The sequence below is a fragment of the Lucilia cuprina genome, chromosome 6, assembly GCF_022045245.1.
Source record: "Lucilia cuprina isolate Lc7/37 chromosome 6, ASM2204524v1, whole genome shotgun sequence".
Classification (NCBI taxonomy): Eukaryota; Metazoa; Arthropoda; class Insecta; order Diptera; family Calliphoridae; genus Lucilia; species Lucilia cuprina.
In genome coordinates this window covers 17,697,421-17,724,187 of record NC_060954.1, presented here as the reverse complement: position 1 = coordinate 17,724,187, position 26,767 = coordinate 17,697,421, and the positions used below count along the sequence as shown (strand labels likewise).

The following is a 26,767-nucleotide window of genomic DNA, read 5'->3' as shown; positions in this document are numbered from 1 at the left end:
AATGCAAAAATACATCTATTAAAAAAAAGACACTTTAATAATAGATTTTTGTTAAAGTAAAAGAGTAAAAAAAGAATTGCTAGCGGGAGAGAAAGAGAAACAACAACATAGCACAGCTCTTTTACTGTTAGCTTTTTCAGTTGTAGCTAGATCATTGTTATTTACATTTAGCGCTTTATTTTCCGGTCTTGGTATGAGTAATTATTTCATTATTATTGTTGTTATTTTGCGTATACGAATGATAACAGGTATTTATGAACTCATTTGTATAGGTGTTTTTTTTTTTTTTTTTTTGACAAAGAGATTAATAATTTCCATAAAAACAAACAAAACAAACAAACAAAAAGAAAGAAGCAGAAAACACGTCGTCGTGTGCCTTTTCTTTTTAAAATGATCGTCAATATAATGAAATATAGTAATGCTAACAATATCGTTTTTAACGACGCCTTGGTTTGGTTGTTTTTTTTTTTCTCAACACCGGCTGTGTTTGTTGTTATTGTTTTCAGAGCTGTTATTGCTTAAGTCAATTATGGCGCAATTTTTATTTCAATTCATTTTTATTTTTTAGTTTTTGCTTTTGGTTTCGTTTTTATTTAATGGACAATTCGTGTGTGAGTACTCAGTCGTAACAAGAGCAGCAGCAGCGGCAACAGCAACAACAACAACAACGATATCAACTAAAAATGCCGGCTACATTTGCAAAAGATCACACTCACGTGGGCAGTTTTGTATAAAATAAAGTTGAGTGTATAATACATTCCATAATCAAAAGTATAATACATTGTACAACAATAATAATATGATTGGGGTCAATTTGGATAGACTTTTAAGTGATTAACTTGTTACAGGTGATATTTCAAGTATTAAACAGTATGAGCGATATATATTAATGCTAAAAAAACATGACAATTTGTCTAAATGTTTATTACATTTCTGTCACAAAGTTATCGTTTCTCTGTCAGTTGCAAATATCTTCGTTTAAGCAAATATCTTAGCCGATATTTGGTAATAGAGTTTAGAGAAATTTGTTTCGTTTTATTTTAATTTTAATCTAATTTCTTTGAAACTTTTAAGTGAATAAAAGTACAATTGTGCAGTTCACAACCGGTGTGTTGTATTACCATATGTTTTTACCAACGCTGGACAAACGATATTCTAACTAAAAGTTAAACTCGTTATTAATTTCAATTGTATTAGTTTTGCCCATATTAACTAGTAATTCTTAACTGTTAAACGTATTAAATACTAAAATAACAACAACAACAACAACAATAAAATAACACAAAAACCAAAATAGTTAAAAGAAAACTAACAAATAAAACTTCCCATCAGTTCTATTTGACATGTCGTCATCATCATCATCAACAACATGAACATTTTATCCATAAGGTTAATAAATCGAATCATTCAAACACTCACTTACGACAGACGACTCATTCTAAAGTATGCAAACATTGTGTGCATTTCTGCAAATATAGAAAGCCGAGGTCGGCTGCTATTGAAAACAGGGTGTGGAAGTCTAATAGTTATAAAAGAAACCGGCTGTTCAACAAATTATTTTGAAAAATTTACTTTTGACTTGTTCTCTTGTTGCTGAACTCGTATACTGACGTTTTTGCACATTCTCTCTCTCGCTGTCATACCGGCAACATATAATGCCTAATAATATTGTCTACATATGGCAACAATAACCTGCAGTTTCGGTATTAAACAATGTAATGCTTTTCCAGAAGTATTTGGTACAAAAATAGACTTAAGTGGTTTTGCTTAAGAGTCTTCAGATAAAGAAAAGTTTAGCATTATTTAAGTGTAACCAGTGTAAGACAGATAATTACTTAAGTATCTCCATGTAATCTAGCGAGTAGTTAGCTTTAAACATAAACATGTTGTTATAATAAAAAGGCACTAAGTCATGTAAAGAAATTTGTAACTTAAACACGTGATTGTGAGATAATCTTAAAAGTAGTTACTTTGCACACCCAAAGTAATCTATTAAGTAATGTAGTATATTGCTTTGGCAATTGAATTGATAACTAGTTCCTTAACTATTTGAGTAGTTCTAAAATCAAGTGTTAAGACAGTCTCTATCGAACTGCCGGTTATCAAAAATCATCTTCTTCTTCTGTATGCACAAATAGAAGTGTTGAGATAGTCTCTACCAAACAGACAATTATCGAAAAACTTGTTCTTCTTCGATATGCACAAATTACAAGTAAAAAACGGTTAGTCAGTCAAAAAGTTAAACAGCCCGGCAAACGACCAGCGCTAAACAACCATATAAACTGATATATAAACATGTGTTGGAAAAACACCATGCAAAATTTGCATGCTGAGATGTCAATTCGTGTAAAACACTTAAATAATACTCAAGAGGAGTAAACACATGGTATCGCACACACACATACATACCTATGTATTTGTATAGTACAAGATCATATAGAAAATCTATATGTAAATAACATTCCTTTAGAAAACATACTGATAAAAAGGAGAATAGGTATAAGAGTACTAAATTGAATGACTAAAATGAACCGGCAGTTCAAGGTACTACTATCATCCCATCAAATGTATTATAGGTATTTTGGAAAGAAATTTCTGATTTAGAATCATATTCTGTCCTAAAAGCTATCGCTTAGCAACTTCTTTAAACTCTTTAAAAAGAAGTCATTGCATGAAGGTGAAATTTTGAAACAACTGAATGGGATGGACACTAGTGAACCTTGGAAACTTTAAAACTACGGGGTTGTTTTTGTAAAGCCCAAATTACAATACGAAATTTTGTTAACATGTGTATTTTAAATGTTGTTCTTTCTCTGTGAACAGGTTAAAAACGTTAAGTGATTTCCACTAGCAGGGTTGGAAATTTGTGTACTATTGGTAATTTTTCTTTACTTTAAGTAGAACAAAAACTAGGGAAAAAACTTTTTAGTACCATTAGCAGTATGGTTCATGTTTTATATTAACTGTTAAACAAATTTAAACTCTGTTATCCGATAAAGAAGTCTAAAGTATAGAATGACTAAAGACCCCTATTCTTAAACTCGACACGAAAAGCTTGTTAGTTTCTATTAAAATCTTTTAATTATTTAGTGTTGTCATACTTTTGTATCTATTTTTACACTTAGCGATTTTAATACCTAAAAAATCCGCTATTTGCTTTTTCACTTTTCCATCCCTGTTATTTAACTAGTTTGTATATGATTCCTTTATTCATGTTTATTGGTTGGCAAATGATTATTGTTATTCTTTTTGTTATGGTTTCTATTTGCTGCGTTTTTTGTTGTTGTTGTTGTTAGTTATTTGTTCAAATCAATGATATGGTTTAGTTGTTGCTTTTTTGTGAAATCTCTTTTATTAGGAAAAACAAACATATTGCACATGATTGTCATTATAAGTGGAAGCAAATTTTGAAAAGGATACATATAGAGATGATGACAGGATGACTCATTGTAAGTAGTATTTTATTTTCATGGAGACTAAATCAGAGACTAAAAATATTAGTTAAGAGATAATTAAATAAATCTATTGTCTTGGCCTCTGTTTTCAAGAGTTTGGAAAGTAATTTTTGACCAAAACGTTATGTTGAAGTCAATTGATTACAAATTTCTATAAATCTCATCCCAGTTTAGATAACTTTGCATAATTTATTAAACCGATTTGCCGATTAAAACTTATTCTAAAAAGGTAAAGGGAAATAAATTAGGTTGAAAAGAGAAAAATATGTCTTCTGGGAGAAGGTAAGTAGAAGAGAGGAGTAGAGGGAGAGCTTATCACTAACTAAAAGAACAGTTATGAAGTGAGTGTTATACTTCTAAAGATGTCATATTTCCCATAACAGCACAGACTCTTAGTGTGAACAATTTGACTATTCGTAAAACATTGAAATTTATAATTAAAAAAGTAATTATCTTTTGTAGATTCATGTATTTTAGTGAAAAGCCATTGTTTACTTTAGTAGCGCTAAGTAATCTAACGAAGGAGTCAGTTAAAAGTTAAAACATGACAAAATGTTAAAGTTTACCGTTAATTAGATTTGTTAAAGCAAATATGAAAAAAAGTTTATTGTCATTTTTCTATTTTGGGATTTGTTTTTGAATTTTTTTTAAAGAAAATAACAAAATTTTTTAGTGTGAACATAGCAATATAATAAAATACACTATTTACTGTAATTTAATAATCTAATAATAATTTTAAAAAACAAAACACATTTTTTTAACATTTTATATAAATTTAAAACAAATATGAAGTGTTAAGAGTTAAGTTATAAGTTAACACCATTTCCTTTTACATTTTCTTTTTTAATTTTTTGAAATTTTAACAAACTAAGAATGAATTTGAGTTAACAAATTTTTGAAATGTTGTTTTTATTATTTATGTTTATAAATTTGTCAGTTTAGAGGTTTACTTTCGAAAAATGTTGAAGTTATTTTAATGAAATCAAAAAAAAAAAAATGTTCATGTGAACAGAGTATTTTTTTTTAAATTTTTAAGAAATTTTAACAAACTAAGTAGGAAATTGAGTATTGAAATGTTGTTTTCATTATTTTTGTTTATAAATTTGTCAGTTTAGAGGTTTACTTAGGAAAAATGTTGAATTTATTTTAATTAAACCAAAAAATTTTTTCGTGTTAACACAGTAATATGTTAAAATACACTATTTAGTCTAATTTGATAAGAATCTTTTAAAAAAAGAAAACACATTTTTTAACATTTGTTGTAAATTTAAAACAACTATGAAGTGTTAAGATTAAGTTAACACCATTTCCTTTAACATTTTCTTTTTCAATTTTATGAAATTTTAACAAACTAAGAATGAAATTGAGTTAAAAAGTTATTGAAATTGTTGTTTTCATTATTTTTGTTAATAAATTTGTCAGTTTCGAGGTTTACTTAAGGAAAATGTTGAAGTTATTTTAATGAAATCAAAAAAAGTTTTCGTGTGAACATAGTAATATGTTTAAATACACTATTTACTTTAATTAAATGGGATTTTTTAAGAAAACACTATTTCTCAACATTTAATGTATGTAATTTTAATACATTTATGAGGGGTATAGAATGAGATAAAAATTTACACCATTTCCTTAAAAAAAAACTTTTTTAAAAAATTTTTGGATTTTTTATTAATTACCTAGTTAATTACTAGTTTATTTTAATTAAACTAAATATTTCAAGTATATTTGTCAGTTTTGTTTTTTTTTTTTGAAATGGTGTAGCTGTTTTGTTAATTGACTTAAACAAAAAAAACTAAACTTTTAACCAATATTTAATCAATATTGATATTTTATCTGTAAAATAAATGGAAAAAGTGGCCACTAAATAAACAACAATTGTAGTTTAAATGTACTTACAATAAAAAAAATATATATTAACAAATTATAGATATTTGTTTTTTCTTACAACAATACCTTTGTAACCATAAACATTTAAGTAGTCATATATGTATGTGTGTGTGTATGTATAGCATATTAAGTATAACTGATTAAGCATTTTTATGTATGTATGTACCTAGTGGGTTTTGCAAATTGTATATCACATGAATTTGTATATTTATCTATTGTTAGGTTTTATAAACTAAATTTTGCACACATTAGTTGTCGTTTTGGGTTGGCAAAAAAAAAACAAAACAAAAACCGAGAGCCAACACGAAATATCACAACTAAATAAGTTTAGCGCCATAAAATTTTTCAGTATAACACTCTCAAGGCAATAATAAACGAAACAAAAATGTAACGGTTTTTTCAAATTTGAAATTTGTTTAAAAGAGAACAAACAAATATTTTAACAAACAAGAGAATAGTTTAAAAGAAAAGAGATTTAAAAAAAAAAAACTAATAAATTTTCAAAAAAAAATTGAAATTTGTTAAAAAGAAAACTTAACACTTTAGCACTTTTTTAAAAAATTAAAAAAATATTTAAATAAAATTGAAAATTTTTATGAAAATTACTAAAAAAAAAACTTACACTTTTTAAAATTTTATATTTAAACACTTTGATTTTGTTAATATTTGTACTAAATCTTTTTAACAGCCTATAACTGAACGTTTAGAAAGAAATTTTGTTTTAGGTTAAAACGTTATGACGAACTGTCTAAAGCGAGACGAGATGACAAACTTAACGTTGCTTATGATGATGTTTAATAATATCACAAAAATTTTCTTTTAGAATAGACTTAACTCTAAGACAAAATGTTTTTTTGGTACTAGATGTAGTATATATGGTTAGAAAACTTATTATTACTCACATTCACACGCTCGTTAGACACCAGCAGCAGAAATAACAAGAAGAAGAAACTCAAAATATCTGTTGTATATTTGTATTCTATATAAATTTTATTCTTTTGCAGTTTCAGTTTATTTCTTTTTTTTATTTTGCACAAGACCACCGAAGAAATTTTTTTTTAACTATACACAGCACAGTACTAGAGTAGAAGTAAAATTGTACTATGAACAACGAACGAACTGAAGAAAATTTCAAACTGTTCAAAATCGTATACAATAAACTGAGCTGAACTGAACTGAACTGACTTGACTGGCTGGCTGGTTGGTTGGCTGACTGAACAGAAACTCAAACGAACTGAATTGAATTGAACAGCAGAACAGAGTACATATACATATGTATGTGTGCGTGTGTGTGTGTGTGTGTATGTTCGGGTGTATCTATGTGCCTGTCTGCCTGCCTGTTTGCTTGCTTGCTTGCTTGCTGGTTTTTAGTATCGACGTCGTCGACGAGTAGTAGAATAAAAAAATGTTTTCAATACAAAATTTGTATGAGGGAAAACAGCAAGGCAAATAACAAGCCAAGCAAAGTATAGCAAAGTAAAGTAAAGGCAAAAATATACAGCAGATACAGATACAGTACAGTACTACTAGTAGTGCCTTGCTACTTGTGTATAGAGAAAGAAGTAAAAAAAAAAGCATATTTATTAGTAGTACATGTTTGTATGTATCTATAGAGATGTTTTATTCTGAGCATTTTATAGGTAGTTTTATACTATACATACATATATACTTACAAACATATTAAAAAAATTATACTCGTATCCATACAAAAAATACAATGTAGATAGATAGATATATACATATAGATAAATATGAGAATGACATACAAACATGTACTCGTTTTCGTTTTTACGTACGAATTCATTTAATAGTACGAGTTTATATTTTGAGTTTTTGTATATGTGAACAAAATTTCATATAAAATAATATTTCAAGAGTTTTACAAGGTTGCCACCTATTTTGATTTAATACAAAAAAAAGATTTTAATCATATTGTAGATTAAGTTTAAAAGGATTTAGTTTTTTGGGATTAAACATTTTGTTTTAATTTATCTTTTTATTTACCTTAAATATATATTTTCATTAAACAGGATTGCCAGACTTATGAAAATTTATTAAGTGGGATTAGCTAAAATTATACTCAAAAGTTTACAGCTCTGTATTTACTAGTTAAATTTAACACCTAATGTCCATTAACTTTAATAGCATCTTAGATCCAAAATTCGTCATTATAAATTTGTGGAAATATTTTTTGTATAAAAAATCGGCAAAACCCTATATTACTAATTATACTTAAGCTGGTGGGGACCACACCTCGCGTTCTACGCTTTCTCGCATTCTATGCGTCTGTCAAAAAAGTAGAATCAATGTATTTGTATGCTGAATGTTAGGCCTCGTCCACACTAGGAAACTTTTATTGAAAAACTTTTTCTTAATTCTCTTTTGAAGTTTCCTTAGACCTGGTTCACACTAGGAAACTTTTTTGGGAAACTTTTGATTTTTGTGTGAGAGAGAATGAGAAAGAAATATCAACCATCTCTTTCTCTCACACACAAAATCAAAAGTTTCTCAACAAAAGTTTCCTAGTGTGAACCAGGTCTTAATGTTCACACATAGAAACTTTTGTTTCAGAAACTATGTGTTTATTGCATTGAACAAAACAAACAAGTATCCGAAAACGGGAAACTCCTTACCGCGAGAGAGATGAATGATATTCTTTCATTTTCTCTCTCACGCAAAATCTAAAGTTTCCCCAAAAAATTTCCTCTGTGGACCGCCAGTTACAAGCACAAAAGCGTAGAATGCCTTGACTCGTATAATGCTGAAAGTAGATCTACTTTCTGCTTTTATAAGCGTCACAAACGGCGCACGAACATGTCAGCTGATTTTGACATTTCATATTCTTTTTTATGCGTATTTATCAATTTGAATGAGTTTAATGATGGAAAAATAAATGAAAGTTGTAAAAAATGCTAAGTTTTTTTTTTCAAATAAAACAAAAAATTTACGCTTAAAAAGCGCCGCATGTAAGACCTGGTTCATACTAGGAAACATTTTTTAGTAAACTTCTGATATTTGTGTGTGAGAAAAAGAGAAAGAAATATCAACCATCTCTTTCTCTCACATACAAAATTAGAAGTTTCCCAATGTGAACCAGGACTAACTTGAAGCGTAGAACGCGACGTAGGTATGAAAAGCTACGCAATGCTTTGACGCATAGTGTGGACCTCCGGATTTAGAAATTATGTTATTCGTTATTATATATACAAAAGATTTTTCTCTTCTTTATATTGTTTAAAAATATACAACGTTACAACTCTACTTGTGAATTGACATATTGTTTATTTAAAAATCACCTTCTATTCTCTATGTGAAATAAAATGTTTTACTATAAATGTCAAAATTTTAAAAACACATGTTATATTTAAGCTAAATTGTCACACCTGGATATCGTCATATATTCAAAAATTCTCTTTATATGAGCAATTTTGGTATGAAAGCAAATAATGAGAAGAATTTAATTTTAGCTTAGAGATTGTTACCTTTTTAGCCAATTTCCCAAATTCTTCAAAATTGTAGATATCAGTTTGAAAACATCAACAAGTGTGAAGAATGAATTAGAATGAATCATTCTACTTGGGAAACGAGATAATATTGACGCCCCCAAACTAGAAGAGTAAATCATTCTAGTCAAAACTAAGACAACTGTTGATGATTTAGATTTAAAATCTAGAATTGATATTCATTGGAGATTTTTACCAATGTTTGAGCGTCTCTGTTTAGCTAGAGTTCCAGGTAAACCCATCCAAGTTAAAATGTAGCAAACTTTTATGAATCAGATACTGAAATCTCTGAACTATACTATAGTAAGTTAATTTTAAAAGAGGATGTATATACAACAAATCCGAAGAAATTCAAATAGTCCTGTTTTGAGTTCTTTAACCTGTGCCTCAGGAGGACATCAAACCCATCACATCCAGTTTACCAGACTAGAATACTAAGCACTATTCTACCGGAGGCCACAAACAACGCATACAAACTAAAAAACTGAGTTTGTTAACACATTCCAAAATAACATAATTGTTAAGATTGAGTCTAGTCGCGAACGAATAGATTGAGAATAATTTCGATTCTTCATTTTCAGAATTGTAAATTTTGAAGTCACGAGTTAACTAAAACGAAGCCTTAGCCTTAGCTTTTGAAACTTAAAAGATTCGGTATTTTAAAGAATGAGTGTTATAATGATATGGATGGAAAGCTTTTAAAGAACGTCTCCATCGAGCGGAGTTTATATCTAAGCAAACTCTCTTTTTTTACTTAACAAGATCTTGTAGAACAAAGTGATATAAGTACACTTACAAGTAATTTAATTGGGGCAATAAGTACATATGTGTAATAGCATAACTGGACAACAAAGATATGAACAACATTGTGCCTAATGTCGAAAATATAAATTCCTCTCTGAGGCCTTCAGAAGATCGTTTACGAGAATGACAAACTTAATGGTATTAAAAAAATAATATGGGAAAACTAAAAGCCGTGCTATATCGTTGTCAGTAAAATGTTCAGAAAATACCTAACAATCGTCCGAACTTTTTTCTTTTGCAACGTTATTAGAAAACGGAATTACTGACAATATAGCAAGACCAAATTTGTAAGTTGACACTGTTATCAGACATTTTCTGCACATTTTACAGCCAACGTTGTAAGATCTAACAACCGTGTATACATAGCATAAGGAATATAGTAATATAGAACCAATATGGTGTGTTCAGTCGATTTGGTAATCTAGTACAAAAGAAGAATAGCGTGACTACATATGAATTAGCTGATCTTGATGCTTAAGAACTTCGATGCTGCATATGAGGACTTCTAGAAAGATTATTTTTAGTCCTAGAGGCAAAGTAAAATATTCATTACCTCAGCAGAGTTCAAATAACAATTGTCACATGATTAGAGTACTTATGGGAGATAGAGTATACTTCTGAAGTCATTGGGTGCAATTTTCGACATCGATAGAAATTCAACAGATTTTGTTCGAGGATACTTATAAAGTCTTGGGAGGCAACTTTTCACGTCGATAGAAATGTTAATGGAATTAATATTAAAGATTTCGATCAAAACCGCAGTTTGAACTTATTATTTCTAAATTAAAATCTAGGAGGATGACTCAGTATCGATTGATCGATTCAGAATGCAACGTTTGCTCCATTTTTCTTTAGAAGACTATTACGAAGATGACTTCGTAAATATCCTGGGGGTGAATTGCGCCATTTAATTTTAAGAGAAATGATATTACAATTTCAATGGAGGAATCCATCGATATCGAATGCTACTGTTTAAAATCTGATCTTGTATACAGTTTGTTCATTTTATCAAGGATATTGTGTTAAACTAAAGATTTTATTTGCTCATAGTCGGTTCATTCTTTAACTGACTGAATCGTAGGAGGTTCATTAGACCTCCTACGTTTCAGTCCGTAATGTTTTGGAGATTAAGTATATCGAAGAGGTTCAGTAACTTTGATCGATTTCATTTAGTGATGTTTTTATGACAAGAAGCTTTTGAAAACTAAAGGACAATGATGTTTTAAGGTTAAGGAGAGCAAAAGCTAAATGTCAGTAGTTGATTTTAGCAATATGTTGTAGACTTTCAAAACAACCAATTGTACATCAATTGTGGTCATTTCTTATGTTCACTTGTTTGTCCATAGATGTTTGTGGTTTAAGGAAGTAGGTACTTTAATGACAAAGTATGTGACCAGTTGGACAACTGTAAGGTCATCTATGTATGTTGAAATGTTGTGATAAAAACAATGTATATTTTTAATAATTTTCATAATATTGTACAAAAAATTATGTCCCCAGAATGGTCTTTCTGGCAATATCAAGCAAACGACCAAACAAACAGCCAACATTGATAAGGATGAGATTGTTTGTTTGTCATGGCTCATGTTGTTGATGGCGTTGATGATGTTGATGGCTGGCTGGCTGTGGTGGGCAGGCAGAGTAAAGCAAAGCATAACCATACTAGTAAAATACATGGTATTTTTGTTGTATTTATACAATTCGTTTGTAGCAAACGAATAAACGAAAAGATACCATACTGTCAGTTAAAAACAGCAACAACAACAAGAACAACAACAACAGCAGCAAACTACTCGTACATGTTAGTTTGTATAAGAGGTGTAAGAAGAAGAAAAAATTATATAGAGTTATATATGTGACGACGATGTGAGTACAAATATTGAACAAACACACGCACGAGTATGAAAAAACAAAAACACTGCGCCAGTACAATATACTGAAGCAAAAAGCCAGAGCCAAACGATGGCATCGAGAGGTGAAAGGAAGGAAACGAAAACGAAAAACAACTCAATAGTAGAAAATTTTGTACTGGCTGTACTAAAGCAAGTCCATACATATTACGAGGCGAATGAAGAATATTGTATACGAGCGTATTATATAGGCGAACGTTGTTTGTTTGTTGTTTACTCGTCTACATACTTACATGCACCACTAGTATACAGAAACATAGTCAGAGATACTTTCAGTCATTTAGTATGAGAGTCCGGTTATAGATAACGGGGGTTTAAAGAGAGTAGCGAAGGGAGATTATGATGGCATTAGCATGGCATGGGTATGGGTACGGTTTGGTTCGCTTCAGTATGACTGTGAGTTGGTATGAATTTTGTTTTGGCTTTGCATTGGTTTCGTTTCGTTGGTGTGTTTGTTGTTTTAATACGAGCTAAACGAGTAAATGAACGAACAAAATTTTTATACATTTACGTATGTGTGTTTGTTTGTATTTTCCTGTATACATACAGACATGTTCGTACGCAATGTTAAAGCAAAATTTTTGAAAAAGCAGCAGCCAGCCAGCCAGCCAGCTCTATCTTGGTATATTCAACGTACGTACGAACGACGCCATGATATTATAACAAAACTCAGTACAAAATAAAATGTATGAGAAAAATATACAGAAAAAAACAAATCAAACATACACACACACTCTACTTATACAGTCAGCCAGTACTCGTATACTTTTGAATATGAACGAAAAAGCAGAACACAGAAAATCATCAAGTGAAAAAAATATTCGTTCGTCTCTAATACTTATGAATAAAAACCCACAAAAACAGTCTGTGCTAATTCGTAATACATTGGATTTTTCTTTAAATATTCACATTTCTTTATAAAATTAATTAAAAAATTTATAATTTTTTAAAAAATTTAAATTCTTTTAAAAAATCCCTGATAAAACGTAATAAAACCCAAACATATAATTAAAATTTACCCAGCAGGCTGTACTTATTTTCTGATGCGACTGTAGCTGTTATGTATACAAACTCTTTTGTACTAAGAATATACAGCTCTCATAGTTAAGTACTACAGAGTACAGTAGAAATTTATGATTAAGTACAGCTTGTTAAAAATTGTTTAATCGCTAGATTTCTATTGAAATTTATTATATAAGTTACTAATTTAACTAAATTTTAATATTATTGAAAATTTTAAGTAAAATTTTCACAAATAAGGATTTTGTTTTTATATTTGGCAAGTGTTCTTATGTTGCTGCCCTTGATTGTTAATTGCTTAGTATGGCGCATACGAAGTACAGCTACAGTTTATTCAACAAATGTTCAATTTTATATGAGAATACATAAGACTACAGTAGTGGTTAGTTAATTAAGTACACCTTGGGCTAATAAATTGCGCTTTTTTGGGTTTTTTTGTTAGAAAATCAATAAAATATTAATTAATACTTCACAGTGTGGAGTTTTAAGGGAAGATTTAAAGATTTTTTGGTGAAATTTTAAGAGTTTTCGTTCGATATAGATATTTATATGATATTTTGAAGTTATTTAGACATAATATTAAACAATATACAAGACCTAGGACTAGACAACGGACTAGTCCATAGACTAGGCATTAGACTTGTCAATAGGCTAGACACAATATTAGTCAATAGACACGACAGTAGTTAGATAAGACAATAGACTAGATCATATATTAGACAATAGACTAGTCCATAGACTAGATAATAGACTAGTGCATAGACTAGATAATAGACTAGTGCATAGACTAGATAATAGACTAGTCTGTATACTAGTCCATAACCGGAGAATAGACTAGTCAATCGATATAGATATTTTCCATATTTTAGACCGTAGATTAGACTATTGACTAGCCCACACACCAGACAGTATACTATTCAATAGATTGTTAAAAAGACTAGTCCATAGATCAGATAATATACTAGTTAATGGATTTGTCAATAGTTTAATCATAGATTTGTAAAGTGACTAGTTCATAGATTAGTCAATATACTAGTCCATAGACTAGACCATATATCTAACAATAGACTAGTTTAAATTAGTGGATGAGTTAATATATTAGTCCACAAACTAGTATATAGACTATTCCACAGACTATAGATTCCACAATAGAATAGTACATAGATTATTTCAAAGAATAGTAGATAAACTAGGTAATAAACTAGTCCATTGACTAGACCCTATACAAGATCATAGACTCAACTATTAACTAGTTCTAAGATTAGACAATAGACTAGTCTGCAGACTAGTCATCAGATTAGATAATAAACTAGTCCATAGATTAGACAAAGATTAGTACATTAATTAGTTAATAGACAAGATCATAGACTAAACAAGAGACAAGTGCATAGATAAATTCAAAAATTTGTGAATGTATTAGTCTATAGACTAGATAATAGACTGGTCACAGGTTAGTCAAATGACTAGTTTTAAAATTATGCAATAGACTACTCCACTGACTCGACAATAGACTTATCCATGTATTAGTCAATATACTAGTTCACATATTAGTCAAAAAAATAGATCATAGATTAGTCAAGAGACTTGTACATGGATTAGTAAATAGACTAGTTAACAGATCAGTTTTGAGACAAGTCAACAAACTAGTCAATAGGCTAGTTTATGGACTGGACAATAAACAATTGACTACTCCTTTGATAGGTTCATTTAATAGTCAATAGATTAGCCATTAGACGATTCTACATACTAGTCATTAAAGTAGTCCTTACACTAGTTAATAGACCAGTCGAATTCAAGACTATACATGACTCTGGTCCCTATAAGAACCCACTACCATTTTCTCAAGGTCACAAGAAAACGGAATTCAAAAGAAAACTTCGCCTTAAAACACCCAAACATAAAAGTCCTACAAATTAAATATCACACCAAACTGAATATTCTATATATTGACATCTTACTTTTTTATAGCCGGTCGTCGTCGTCATCATCATCATCATCACCGTCGTCGATGGTCGGGTTAAATTGTGTGCCTGCTAGTCACGTGCAATTTAGTCTGGCGTTCATAGTTGAAAATCTGAATGAATGAAGAAAATACTGAATGTGTGCGAATGTTTTTACTCATATCCATCCATAAGATGTATTGGGGCACTCTGTTGTTGTTATTATTATTATTGTTGTTGTTATTGTGTTTATATGAACTACATCGTTTGTAGTTAGAGGTACATCCATTCAAACCAGAGTACTACGTTGCGATTAAAAGTACTATACTCGTAAGTAGTATTTTATTATATATTTTAGTCATTCATATATGTATATGTATGGATATATGTACTTAGGTCCGTTTGCCTAACAATGCAATAACTTAATGTGTCAATATTAAGAATAATTTTGATTTTAAAATCTATTTGTTTTGATTAGCATTTTTCGAATAAATTACTTTTAATCACAAGAAATGCTGTTGATTATTTTCACTTTGGAATGATATATACATAAATGGATTTTTATTAAATGTTCGGATTTTTTTCAAATTGTTAAAGGTCTTTTGGGTATGAACGGATTTAAAAAAAAAACAGATATTTTTTTTAAATTATATAAATTCTTTAAATCATAATTTTTCTTAAATTTTTTACCAACTGTTATTTATGTTTCATTTTATTTACCATATTAAATCCACCTGTTGCTTCTTTTATAAGAAAAATGGCGTTTGGCAATTTTTGGGAAGTAGATTTCTCTTGGTTATAAATCACAAGATGATAACAGATTTGTTGTGGAAATTGATTGTGATGGCAATGAAGGGGTTGATTTTTCATGGTTGCCTTATCAGTAATTAAAGAACATATGACTAAACGAAACGAATATCGACAATTAGCTCGAAGTAAATAGAATAAATTTTCATTGAAACGACCAAACATAACGTTATATAGAATTGAAGAACTTCTGGTACCAACTCTATGAATTTAATCATGGTATTTTTGAAAATATTTTAATGAAAACCGATTAACTCCTTTAAACTTTTGATCCCATACGTTTTATCGTTCTGGTACTAAAAACACATTGTACATGATCAAGCCATTTTAAGTATTGACCTGATCAAAAGCTTTTTACACTCAAATGTCAAAAATGATGTATTTTGCATGAATTAATGAGTGTTCCAAAAAGAGATTTTAACCCTTAATGAAAAATTACGAAAAAAAATATAAATAAAAAAACGTAAAATTATAAACCTTTTAAGGGTTGAACTTTTCTAATAAAACGCATAATAAAAAACTAGACGAACAGATCAAACTGTACAATTCTACGGCTGTCCATGTCCTAATTCATTCTGAGACAGGATCAAAGATCAACCACTTGCAGCGGTTCTGGTTATAAATGTTTTTATAAAAACTACTTTTCTCGTTTACTTGGGATTAATTAAGGCGTTAACAGCGCACTACTTTTTGACACTTTCCGAAACAAAATGAACTTAATAAACTTTTTTTTAGGAATTTTTTAAAGTTTATCCTTCACTATGCTTGAGGCCAGAATATGAAAAGGGTTTTAACTTACAAGTAAACAAGTAAACTTTTACAAATAAACAGTTGCACGGTAACTTGTACTCAAGCATTTTCCATTAATTTTACTTTCATTTGAAGCCAGCTCTTTCATATCGTACTGATCCTAATAATGGATATAAGACAAGGCGTTACAGTTTTTATTGAGCTTCAGCGTTTACATTGAAAAGTTGTTTAAGACTTGGATTTTTAGTTGTTTCTTTTTTGTAAATTTTTGAGTTCTCGACTCAGTGGTCGGTTGCCCAGAACTAAATGCGATTTTATATTTACATGAAAAACATAATTAGAAATATATTAAATTTCCGCATAATCTTCTTTTCTCTGGGTTTGATTTGTTTTTTGTTTTTGAAAATCTTTGAGTCGGCCACTGATTTAGATGTATTAATAATATGTTTGTTGGAAACACATTTCAGTTGAATTGAATTCCTGCTTAATTTTTAGTTTTAACGGATATTGAAACTAGAATAGAGTTAGAACAGAACTAAAACATTGCCAGAACAGATCTAGAACAGAACTAGAACAGAACTAAAAACAGAACTAGAATAGAACTTGAACAGAACTAGAATAGATCTAGAACTAGAACAGAACTAAAAACAGAACTAGAATAGAACTTGAACAGAACTTGAACAGAACTAGAACAGAACTAGAGCAGAACTAGAACAGAACTAGAACAGAACTAGAACAGAACTAGAACAGAACTAGAACAGAACTAGAACAGAACTAGAACAGAACTAGAACAGAACTAGAAAATACTAGAACAGAACTAGAACAGAACTAGAACAGAACTAGAACAGAACTAGAACAGAACTAGAACAGAACTAGAACAGAACTAGAACTGAAATAGAACTGAACTAGAACAGAACTAGATCAGAACTAGATCAGAACTAGATCAGAACTAGATCAGAACTAGATCAGAACTAGAACAGAACTAGAACAGAACTGGAACAGAACTAGAACAGAACTAGAACTAGAACAGAACTAGAAAAGAACTAGAACAGAACTAGAACAGAACTAGAACAGAACTAGAACAGAACTAGAACAGAACTAGAACAAAACTAGAACAGAACTAGAACAGAACTAAAATTTAATTGGAACTAAACTAGAACTGAACTAGAACTGAACTAGAACTGAACTAGAAGTGAACTAGAACTGAACTAGAACAGAACTAGAACAGAACTAGAACAGAACTAGAACTGAACTAGAACTGAAGTAGAACTGAACTAAAACAGAACTAAAACTCAACTAGAACTGAACTAGAACAAAAATTCCGCTTATATTTATTTCTTATTTTTATTAAAGAGTACTATGTTTTTAACCTGCACTGTACACTTATTAACATTATAAAATGTATTAATGTATGTACATAAGTATATACTATGTAAATAATTTGTTTTCAAGTATAAAGCTTTTTATCTACTACGCAGAAATCTTTATATTATTATAAGGTAACATTACTTTTATTACACACTGTAGCTTTAATACGTAAATGAGAACGATTGTATGGCAGAAACAACATTGAGCAAAACAACTTTTTATACTAAAACACACTAAAGGCTAACAAGAATGAAAACACTAGGTTTAATACTGAATTTTTCAATAGTTTTAGCGCAAAAAAATAAAACAAAAGCAACCGTTTTTAATAATAAGGAATAAAAAAATATAAAATTATAAAAAAATTAACAAAAATAAAATATTTAAATATTATTTTTTGTGTTTATAGCGAGGCAATAATTAGTATGTTCGCCATTAGTGTAAGAGTAGTACAAAGAGAAGAGCATTTATATGGCCTGGTTTTGTATAGCAAAACAACGATTAATACTAAAATACAGTAAAGGCTAACAATAATAAGTATAGTGGGGAAATAAAGAGGCAGAAAAGGAGCAGGGGAAGGTAAGAGGTAGAGAGTGTGGGTTATAAAAAAAAGAAAACTTTTACAAAGTTTTAGCTAAAGTTGGTCAGGGTAGGGGAGGATTTTTTGTTGTAAAAAAAAGTAAAGTTAGCCACTACTGTATGGGTTTTACAGTGTATAGCCTACTTAAGTATATTTTGGTGTAGAAAATGTTAAGAAAAATAATATTCGTATAAGAAAAAATAAAACAGATTGTTACTTAGTCAGTCAGTCAGTCAGTCAGTCATACAGTCACTCACTTAACTAACAAGCAAACGAATTGAATTGGAATGAATTAAAACTAAGGAGTGTGTGTGTGTTGCTGTAAGGTTTTCTTGTTGTTTTTTTGTGATTAACTGAAAAATTTAAATTTCAGATATCATGTAAAACCGCAAGCAAATGTTATTTTCTTTCTTTCTTTTAATAAAATAAGGCGTTTTATTAATTGTATTGAAAACAAATTTACATTTATAACATTTGTAACTCTTAAAGGATATTGCTGTTGTTGTTGCTGTTGTTTGCCAAAGATAAGTGCTGTCTACTCGTTTGGTCATTAAATAATCACTGTCTTCATTTGGCCTGACACTGTATTATTATTATTTTAATGCTGTTGTTGCTTTTGTTTTTTGGGTTTTTTTTTACTCTTCTACGTATGAAAAAAATACTGATTTTTTTAATACAAAAATTGTGTGTTTTTTTGTACAATTCAATATGGCCAAAAAAAAAATACACTCAATACATACAATTTTATGTAGTAAAAAAAAGAAAATCAAAGAAAAAAACACTGACAATTATTTTTTTTCTCATTTGAAACAAGTACAGTACAGTTTTAGTCCTAATTAACAACTACACTTGTTTATTAATTAATTAAATATGCAATTTTAATCACTAGAACCAAAATCCAAAAACCCTTGACGCTGCCTACTTAAGGAAAAAAAAAGCGCGCGCAAATATTTCATTTAGTACCTATAAAAAATCTAGCAATATCAAACAAAACATATCTTTCCATTTCGACTCTCTATAAACGTCACAGAAATATTTTTTTTATAAAACTTTTTTTGAAAATTTTCAAATTTTAAAAGCAATTTTTCTAACCTAAATCATTATTGATTTTTATGGGGTTTTGAAAATAAAATATTACAAGTGTTAATAGACAACTTATAGTTGGACATATTTCACTTACCTGTGGAAATATTAGCTGAATTTTTTATCTAAATTCAAGCTTGAAAAGTACTTTTTTCGTTTGAACACCAAAAAAATTTCTTTAGAGGATTTTCAATTTTTGTTTATTATGATTTGCTTTATTGTTGTTTTTGCTACTCTCACAGTTATACACTAATACCGAGACAACAGTCGGTTCGGTTGTTTTATTTTTGAGATTTTTTTTCTTAGTTAAGCTCTAGTAGTATCTAGTACTACGTACGTTTCACAACAGTATGAAAAATATTCATTTGCTGAAGCTCTGGCAAACGGTTGAAATTTCTATACAATTCGTTCAGTTCAGTTGAGCTGTGTTCGTTGTTGGCTGTTTGGTTCGTTACATTATTTAGTCTCAGTAGCAGTCAGTAGTAGTATTAGTATAAAATCGCCTCTACTATATACATATACCTACAAACAGACATTCATATACATATCTATCTATAAAAGCAAAAATACGAAAAACGACTCACAAAATTAAAAAAAAAACAGCAAAAAATAAACAAAAATGTGCTTTTTTTCATATGATTTCAAAGTATCGTATGCATGACGACGACGACAACAACGACAACATATTGTTCATGATAATGTTAATGTTGATGGTGTTGATGAGAATGATGATGAAGTTATTGTTTTTGTTGTTGAGTATTTATATTCTCCTTATTTTTACATTTAAACCTTGTTGTCCAACTTACATATAGCTAAGTAGTTGGAATTATGTTGTTGTTGCTGCTGTTTCCACAATTTTTGCCTTTCAACCTTTTAGAAAAGTCATACAATACATCTATACTGCCGATCATCGGAATAGATAAAAAAGTTAACAACTTATAGCCTGTTGTACCCTTCAGTTTTATCTACTTTGTGTTTCATTTCGTCTTTCCCCATCTTAGTGCTATTGGTGGAGTTTCATCTGATATCGTGGAAACGAGTTATTAAGAGGACATTGTTCAGGTTATTGGTGAGGTGTCTTGGAGAACTAATTAGTGGTAGTGAAGTATTTCGGGTAAATAAATGTGTTTCTAGGAGTCCCCCAATGCCATGACTCACCCACATTTCAGTATATTTGCATTTTTGAGGAAAGGAGATGCTACAGGGCTATAAATTGGAAAAGTCATTAGACTTATAGGTTATTGGTGAGGTTCAATCGGAAATGACATGGTGGCAGGGGGTGGAGAACCAATTAGTGATAGTGAAGTATTTCGGATTCCAAAATATGTGTCTAGCAGTCCCCCAAGGACTATGGTTCTATAGTTGAAACGAAAAGTCGACTTTTTGCATTTGGTTAAAAGTCGAGTTTTCGACATTGTTTTATTTTATTAAAAGTCGACTTTCGACTTTTAGTATTTTATAAATAGTCGACATTTTCCGACTTTTTTCGACTTATCGGTTTTTATTTACAAAGTCGACTTTTCGACATTTTTCATAGACGATAGTCGAGTTATCGACTTTTTTGGAACAAAATAGTCGACTTCGACTTTTTGCAACAAAAAGTCGATTATTCGAAATTCGATTTATAGAAACCTACCAAATATATATTATCTGGATCACCCACTCACATTTCGGTATATTTGCATTAAGTCATTAGACTTATTCCTTAGAGTCTGAACAGAAAGTCATATAATCTGGTATTACGGGAATTTAATGGACTTGCAGGAGTTGTTCTGTAACCAGCGTTAAAGTCAATATGGATCCATCCTCATTTTGGTATTATTGCTATACCTAGGAATTGTACTAGACTTCTTTGCCATTCCTCAGACTGAAGGACTGACTAGAAAACCATATAATCTAGTTCTTTAGAAGTTCGTTAGGTCTGCAGGATTATTCATATAACCGGTTAATGATTGGGGTAGGGAGAGAGAGAGAAAGGGTGTAATTTAAAAGAAGAAACCATCCTCCCCCCATTTTGGTTCTATAGAAATACTAAAAAAATTGTTCTTCTAGTCCACCGGGTCTTTAACTTGGAAGAGTCACTAAATTTCTTGGCTATTGACTTGTAGTTTTTGACTAGGGAACTGATCTAAGATTCCTATTATCTGGTACTACAGAAGTCCGTTGGACCTGTTAGTATTGGTTGCTAGCTCATTAGAAGGAGTTCAATAGCTTGTTGTTACTTCATGGTATGAGTTTAATGAAAATTGAATAACTAGGACCTGTTGGCCGATATATATTACAATTGCAAAATGGAATGTAGTAACAACAACTTCGTAACCGAATCCTTTCTCAGTTACATGAATCTGGTGTTCGTATTTTGTGACTATCAAGGAGTTGGGCATCAACGACAACGACTAAAATACTGGAATAGGAATACTGATCCTATGTATGTCCATTTACCCTATTCAATTAAACTAAAGTATAAATTGTTCTTACACTTGCTACACTTCTTCTTATTTTCAACATTCCGGAACATCATTATCATCATTATACTAGTTGTTGTTGCTGCTGTTATTATCAAAAAATCATTTAAACGTTCTACGCTTTAAATAAAAGTACATACGCACGAATGCAAATGGTTACTCAAACAAAGTTGTAGTTTGTTGGCGGCAACTAATCTCCAATAACAGCAACAACTTTGAAGAAATATGAGAAAATTCAAAAAAAAAAAAATATTATTCTTTTAAAAATGAGTTTTATTTATTAACAAACGTATAGGAATAAGTCGGTTCATGTGTCTTTCTGTCAGTATATTGGTCAGTTATCATTTCGTGACAATAAACAGCAACAACAACAACTTCATTATCATTGTAATTATAATTATCATAAATGTGAACCTCATTATTATGATTGTCATCATTAGAACAAATAACAAGTTGTACTAAGAGCAACAAACTGTTTAAACTACCGACTAACGACAGACGAAGAGCGTAAATTATTCGTAAAAAGGGGCAACAGTTAATGAGGGAGCAGACCAAGAAGGAAATGTTGATGTTATTGGTATAGGTGTTGGTGGTCATGGTGTGGGTCTGATTGTGGTTAAATATTTTGTCAATATCTGAAAACTGTTTTATTTGTTTAGTTGTTGTGTTATTTTAGGAATTATTGTACAGGTGCAGGAGAGAGATTTTTTGAATCGAAAACCTAAAATTCAAATGAACGAGTGAGGATCTATGTACAAGAGTTCAAGATCACAGTTGAGTAAATCAAATTTAAAAGTAATTTAAATCCGAAAAATATAGTCTAGTCTATAGGCTAGTCTATAGTCTAGTCTATAGTCTAGTCTATAGGCTAGTCTATAGTCTAGTCTATAGTCTAGTCTATAGTCTAGTCTATAGTCTAGTCTATAGTCTAGTCTATAGTCTACTCTATAGTCTAGTCTATAGTCTAGTCTATAGTCTAGTCTATAGCCCAGTCTATAGTCTAATCTATAGTCTAGACTATAGTCAAGTCTAACATTTAATATAAAACTATGAAAGATAGAGGTTTATGGGTAAATTCCTCTGAAAATATTACTTAATTTTCAATATATTCATATTGATAAGATTATTAAAATCATTACCCAGGCCAGGAGGCCGGAGGCCAGTTCTGAACTGGTTATTTAGCCTACCACTTGAGGTCATCACTTATGACAGCCACAGGAGACACTGTATTACTGTCTTTTACATGTCCATTAATGAACTGTCTTGGAAGTGTGTACTCAACGAATAATTGTATATGAATAATACAATTCTACCTACATCTTTATACATATATATTTATACTTTTACTCAATTGTTACGAAGTCTCGGTCATATTATTTATACAGCGTTCAACAGTTGATGTACCAGCAACTACTCATTAAATGTTGCTCTCATTCATAAATTCTGGAAATGCTGACAACGACAATTTTACTTTGTTTATGAATGAATTTAATATGTTTATGTGAGGAAAATATCATGGTATTTAAAAAGAGTATTATTAATACTTACAGACATTTTCAAAATTATTTCTGTTTATATTGTATCAGAACGAAGAGGACATAAGAAGATCTATACCATTAAGTCTCACATAGATAGATAGATAGATAGATAGATAGATAGATAGATAGATAGATAGATAGATAGATAGATAGATAGATAGATAGATAGATAGATAGATAGATAGATAGATAGATAGATAGATAGATAGATAGATAGATAGATAGATAGATAGATAGATAGATAGATAGATAGATAGATAGATAGATAGATAGATAGATAGATAGATAGATAGATAGATAGATAGATAGATAGATAGATAGATAGATAGATAGATAGATAGATAGATAGATTGATAGATAGATAGATAGATAGATAGATAGATAGATAGATAGATAGATAGATAGATAGATAGATAGATAGATAGATAGTTTCTCGAATAAAAATATATACATATTCAATTTAGCGGGTGTATAACCCTCTACTTAAATGCAGACATATTGATAACTTCTCATATCATTAATATAAAAATAATTATACTCTCCACAGAAGACCGACACTAAAATATTTGCTCATTAAAATTGTGTTTGTTTATTCTATAGGAATGCAATTGAGAATCAAAAAACTTTGCTGTAATTTCTAGGAAATGTTCAACAGCAATATTTTCGTAGCGGTGCGAGTGCCAATAGGAATGGCTAAGTGGAATTTATCGTTCAAATACCTATACAAATACTAGGGATGGGGTAAACTAATTACCTTAATTGACTCTTTATATTTGTTTGCCTACATACTCTTTTCTTTCAGTACATTTTTTTTGATACTACATTCTTGACTAATAGAACTTTTCTTGAGAGGGAAAAGTTGCAAAAGGTACCAAAGTGAAATATAGAAAAATTAAGAGTAAGAAACCAAATTTAGGATTTTTAATAGAGTAGTCGGTAGTTCAGTCCATATTCTAGTATACAGACTAGTTTGTCTAGTATATAATCTAGCCTACAGTCTACACTATAGTCTAGTGTATAATCTAGTTGAAAATCTAGTCTAAAGTTTGGTTTATAGACTGGTCTATAGCCTAGTTTATAGTATAGTTTATAGTCTAGTCTATAGACTAGTCTATAGTCTAGTCTACAGTCTAGTCTATAATCTAGTTTATAGTCCAGTCTATAGTCTAGTCCATTGTCTAGTCTATAGTCTATTGTATAGACTAGGCTTCAGACTATAGTCTAGTCTAGTCTATAATCTAGTTTATAGAGTCAAGTCTATAGTGTAGTCCATTGTCTAGTCTATAGTCTAGTGTATAGTCTTGTGTATAGTCTAGTGTATAGTCTAGTCTATAGTCTAGTCTATAGTTTAGTCTATAGTCTAGTCTATAGTCTAGTCTATAGTTTAGTCTATAGTCTAGTCTATAGTCTAGTCTATAGTCTAGTCTGAAAGTCTATAGTCTAGTCTATAGTCTAGTCTATAGTCTAGTCTATAGTCTAGTCTATAGTCTAGTCTATAGTCTAGTCTATAGTCTAGTCTATAGTCTAGTCTATAGTCTAGTCTATAGTCTAGTCTATAGTCTAGTCTATAGTCTAGTCTATAGTCTAGTCTATAGTCTAGTCTATAGTCTAGTCTATAGTCTAGTCTGAAGCCTAGTCTATAGTCTAGTCTTTAGTTTTGTCTATAGTCTAGTCTGTAGTCTAGTTTATAATAAAGTTTATAGTATTCTATAGTCTTGTCTATAGTCTAGTCTATAGTCAAGTTTATAGTCTTGTCTATAGTCTTATTTATATTATTATATTATCTTGTCTATAGTCTTATCTATAGTCTAGTCTATAGTCTAGTCTAAAGTCTAATCTAAAGTCTAGTCTATAGTGTAGTCCATTATCTAGTCTATAATTTAGTGTATAATCTAGTCTATAGTTTAGTCTATAGTATAGTCTATAGTGTAATCTGTAGTCTAGTCTATAGTCTAGTCCATAGTCTAGTCTAGTCCATAGTTATTCCATAATATAGTATATAGTCTATAGTCAAGTATATATAGTCTAGTCTATAGTCTAGGTTATAGACTAGTCTATAGTCTAGTCTGTAGTCTAGTCCATAGTCTAGTCTATAGTATAGTCCATAGTCTAGTCTATAGTTTAGTCTATAGTCTTGTATATTCTATACTCTAGTCTGTATTCTGGTATATAGCCCACTCCATAGTTGTAGTTGTTGTTTTATTAAAAACTTAGTTTTTTATTTTGTACTTTTGTAACGTCAATTACATCTCTGATGCATTCTAACTTTTAGTTAAATGTTGTTAAGTCTGTTACTGTAGCTCTTGCTCTGTAAAACCCAAAAAGAGTGAGTGAAAGATTTTTGATTTGTGATGACTGGTGAGGGTTTTTATTTGTTTTTCGTCTACTCGTTTATTACATGATGTGTTGCTTTGTGTAGATTTTTTGAATCCGAACGATATCATTTCAATTTGACACATTTCATTTCAGTACAGTTTTTCTGCTAATGTTTTAGCTTCAGATACTCGAACAAAAGTTAGCGGAATAAATGAAAAAAAGAAAAGTAAATGAATGAAATTGAACAAATAAATAAATGAATAAAATGATTTAGTATTTGATAAATGAATTGATTGTTTTCTATTTGAAATTCATATTTTAACACTTTGAGTTGTATTAATAAACATTTGTAATTGTTAGATTTTTTCGCTGCTATTCTTTTGTTGCCCAATTAGTAGTGATAGGAGGGCAGGCGATAAAATTCTCTTAAAATAAAAGAAAGTTCATTATAGTAATATATAATGTAAAATTTGGTGAAGTCGACTACAAATTGTGCTTTTAATACAAACCCTTTTTTACTTTGTTATATTAGTAATAGACATAGTAATATTTAAATATTCAGGATCAATGTAAAATTCTAAAGAATATGTATATCAATATTGTTGGTTTGGATTCCGCAATATAGAATAACTCGGGTATATAAAAACAATGCAAAGTGATCTGATTCTATGCTTGAGTTCAGACTAGAAGATCTTTGTTATTCTGATCTTAAATTTTGATCTTTATTACATGTATATAACCAGTAGGCTCGGTATCAAAGATACTCGAAGTGGAAAAAAGTTGCCTTTACTGAACAATTCATTTCTAGATGCTAACATTTTTTTCAACAACTTTTAAAATTGTTTTCTCACAGCAATTTCTTTATTTTTTGCAGACTATTCTTGTCTATCCACCAATGAATTTGGCACACAATTACACAAACGCCGACTTGTTTTTTTTAGTGTGTGTTCCATTAACCCATTTAAAATAATAAAAAAATTTAAAAGAAAGCTTTTTTTGGTACTTAGCCTAGTTAACAAAGTCTTGTCTATAGTCTACCAAATAGTTTAGTCCATAGTCTAGTCTACAACCATCTCTAGAGCCTTGTATGGTATACAGTCTAGTCTATAGCCTAGCTATAGTCTAGTCTATAGTCTAGTCTATAGTCTAGTCTATAGTCTAGTCTATAGTCTAGTCTATAGTCTAGTCTATAGTCTAGTCTATAGTCTAGTCTATAGTCTAGTCTATAGTCTAGTCTATAGTCTAGTCTATAGTCTAGTCTATAGTCTAGTCTATAGTCTAGTCTATATTCCAGTCTATAGTCTAGTATATAGTCTAGTCTATAGTCTAGTCCATAGTCTATAG

General features: G+C 29.9%; 1 protein-coding gene across 3 annotated transcripts in view; it reads right to left on the bottom strand.

Moving 5' to 3' along the window:
- LOC111680375 (high mobility group protein Z) overlaps positions 1–19,498 on the bottom strand; it is a 29,929-nt gene extending 10,431 nt beyond the window's left edge. Inside the window, exon 1 of one of the 3 annotated variants that reach the window (XM_023442010.2) lies at positions 19,202–19,498. The gene's annotated coding sequence lies outside the window, so the exon portion shown is untranslated. Of the gene's footprint in view, positions 1–5,964; positions 5,989–6,244; positions 6,546–19,201 lie in introns of those variants that run through there. The other 2 variants (XM_023442009.2, XM_023442011.2) reach the window with 2 other exon arrangements.
- Positions 19,499–26,767: the final 7,269 nt, after the last annotated feature.